Source organism: Bos javanicus, chromosome 14 (assembly GCF_032452875.1).
Source record: "Bos javanicus breed banteng chromosome 14, ARS-OSU_banteng_1.0, whole genome shotgun sequence".
NCBI lineage: Eukaryota > Metazoa > Chordata > Mammalia > Artiodactyla > Bovidae > Bos > Bos javanicus.
This window is the reverse complement of record NC_083881.1, coordinates 54,850,060-54,853,364: the sequence shown is the minus strand read 5'-3', so window position 1 is coordinate 54,853,364 and position 3,305 is coordinate 54,850,060. Positions and strand designations below refer to the sequence as shown.

At 48.3% G+C, this 3,305-nt stretch overlaps 1 pseudogene; it reads right to left on the bottom strand.

Annotated features, from left to right (window-relative positions):
• Positions 1-770: 770 nt before the first annotated feature.
• LOC133260182 (platelet-activating factor acetylhydrolase IB subunit alpha1-like) lies at positions 771-2,383 on the bottom strand (annotated as a pseudogene).
• Positions 2,384-3,305: the final 922 nt, after the last annotated feature.

Genomic DNA, 3,305 nt, shown 5'->3' with positions numbered 1-3,305 from the left:
TGCTCCTGCTAGATAGTAAGATCCTTGAATACTGTATTTTTAAAAATTCAGTTCAGTTCAGTCGCTCAGTCGTGTCTGACTCTTTGCGACCCCATGAATCACAGCATGCCAGGCTTCCCTGTTCATCACCAACTCCCGGAGTTCACTCAAACTCACGTCCATCGAGTCGGTGATGCCATCCAACCATCTCATCCTCTGTCGTCCCCTTCTCCTCCTGCCCCCAATCCCTCCCAGCATCAGAGTCTTTTCCAATGAGTCAATCTTCGCATGAGGTGGCCAAAGTACTGGAGTTTCAGCTTTAGCATCATTCCTTCCAAAGAAATCCCAGGGCTGATCTCCTTCAGAATGGACTGGTTGGATCTCCTTGCAGTCCAAGGGACTCTCAAGAGTCTTGTAGTTATTTTTGGCGATGCTGGGTCCTCCTTGCTGCTTGTGGGCTACAATGTAATCAAAGTGCTCCAGTCTCTCAGTGCAGTGGCTTCTCTTGTGGAGCACAGGCTCCAGGGCGCGTGGGCTTCAGTAGCTGCAGCACACAGGCTTAGTTGCCTTACAGCATGTGGAATCCTCCCAGACCAGGAATCGAACCTGTGTCCCCTACAGGCAGATTCTTAAGCGCTGGACCACCAGGGAAGTCCCAAAGGCTCTGTTTTTGTCCTTATATACCTACCGCTTAGCGCAAGACTTGACAATGGAAGACTTTCAATTATTGTTATTTGGTTGAATGAATGAATGAAATTACTCTCTGTGTTCCATTTTTTTGGGGGGTGGGACTGAAAAATGAAAATTTAATGTTGCAGGAAAGGCAGATGCTTAGGGGGTAGATTCCAGCAGGGGGCACCATCCTGTCCTTGGTCTTGGGCTAGCGATGCAGAAGCAAGAAGTGCAGGGCCCGGCACACAGGTGTGTACCCCAGACGGCTCAGATGTAGGTAGTCATACATATCATAGTGGCTGATGGTACCATATGGGTGCACCAAGCCAGGATCTGCATCCAGGTAGTGGGCCTGTGGGTGGCCAACCAGTCACCTGTCGGTTTTTCTCTGGAAGTGGGTTGCGGCCCTGGCCCCAGATAAGCAGGCGGAGCACTGTGAGCCCATGCATGGGGCTGCCGCTGCGTTCACCAGTTGCACTACGGCCTTGATGCCGCCAGCCACCTACCTGCTCTGTGGTGCGCCCATGGTTGTTGGTACCTACCCAGACCACCGCCGTCTAGGGGCGGAGGTGTTCCAGCTCTGTGTTCTCCTTCTCCCGATTCCACAGCCCATGCTGCGTGCTGTCACAGCCAATGCCAAAGGTAAGTGCGTGCAGAGGGGAAAAGAGCTCCTGCCAGATTTCCCCACTGGTCCCTGAGCTGGACCAAGGAGTCCCTGATGAAGACTTCAGGTTCCTCATCTTTGCTATCGGCTACCACAATGCGGCTTCCCTGATAGCTCAGTTGGTAAAGAATCTGCCTGCAATGCAGGAGACCCCTGTTCGATTCCTAGGTCGGGAAGATCTGCTGGAGAAGGGATAGGTTACCCACTCCAGTATCCTTGGGCTTCCCTGTGGCTCAGCTGGTAAAGGATCCGCCTGCAATGAGAGAGGCCTGGGTTTGATCCTGGGTTGGGAAGACCCCCTGGAGTAGGGAAAGGCTACCCACTCCAGTATTCTGGCCTGGAAAATTCCATGGCCTGGAGAAGCCCATGGGGTCACAAAGAGTTGGACAAGACTGAGCGACTTTCACTTTCACGATGGTGCAGGGACACCCGGCACCCAGAGCCCCGCATGTCTGTGCACTCGGCGTGAGCTTGCTGGCTGGGTTCCTTTCTCCACTAGTCTTGGGGCCTCAGCTCCTTCACTTAGGAGGGGAGGTGGGATTGGGAACCCTCGCTTCCCCCATGGCGGTCACACAGTGGGCTCATCTGCAGCTTCCTGCCCCCAGGGGAGTAGGGGGGGATCACTCTTGGGCGGCTGCTGGCGCACGCTGGGGGAGCGTGGGGGTCCATTTTTCTTTTTAAATCACATTACTCTGATATATTTTGTCATATGTCATAGCTTCTTGAATATAAATTTGTTTTAGTAGTACTGAATGCTAAGAGCATCTCTCCATGTTTTTGCATCTCTGTAGATGTCTAGTGTTATTCATCAGAGATTTTGTGTTATTCCTGCTTCCATAAACTTTGCCTCCTCTATGTTCATGCATTCACTTGCTTTCACCTTCAAGCCTAGATTGGTTCCTGCTGCAACAGGAAGAATATAGGAGGCTTCCTGCCAGCTCTCCTTTTTGCTCATACCTGGTATGTGTTCTGCTCATCTTACTTATAAGTAATCTGGTTCCTGCTGATCTGCCTGGCTTTTGACCATCTACCTTGCCTTCCAGCTTTGGGAATCTTCAGTTCATCCATGTCTCCTTGTCTCTCACTCGCCTTCTCTTTGCTCTGATCCTCCAGGCAGGCACTGATTTCTGCTTTTCTTCTTGGTTCCTGACTGACCCCAACATTTTGACCTCTGACTCATCTGTGTGTGTGAATTATGGACTAACCTGTATAAGTGCTGTTTCACCACCTCACCTGGATCCCTTTCTTTGAGCATGCCTTAACTTTCCTGGTATTACATTCATGTGTTATTATATTAAGCTACAGGTCTGCCTCTGACATGGTATTTCTTTTGAACAAAAATACTATTCATATTTCTTCAAGCTGTGATTATGGAAGCTGAGGTAGAGAGACATAAACTCTAAGCCAACTGCTATGTTATTTATGGTATATATATACAAAACATATCACTAATGAATCTGAAGTGTGTTAGTTACTCAGTTGTGTCCAACTCTTTGCAACCCCATGGACCATAGCCTACCAGGCTCCTCTGTCCATGGGATTCTCCAGGCAAGAATAGTGGAGTGGGTTGTCATTTCCTTCTCCAGGGGATCTGAAAGTAGTGTTTAATCTCCCACATACTAATTAAGTATTCTTGTGACTGTGACTGTACATCTGTGGAATATCTGTGGAATCTAAAGTACATGGAGATGTTTAGGGCCCCTGCAAAATCATTGAATCTGAATCTTGAGATGGGACCTCAACAGATATATTTTCAGAAACTTCATGAATCATTTTGATGGATATCATGGGTTGAAGTTGAACAGCATTGCTGCACTAATGATAACCCTAAACATCATATATTGGATGTGACAATGAGTATCTCAAATGTTTGATGACTAACAAATACCAATATTATTCATTGCTACCTGTTGCGTCTAGTTTCTCATTTAATTAACCTTCAAGTCAACATTATGAGCCAGGTGCTATTGTATGCTGCTGCTGCTAAGTC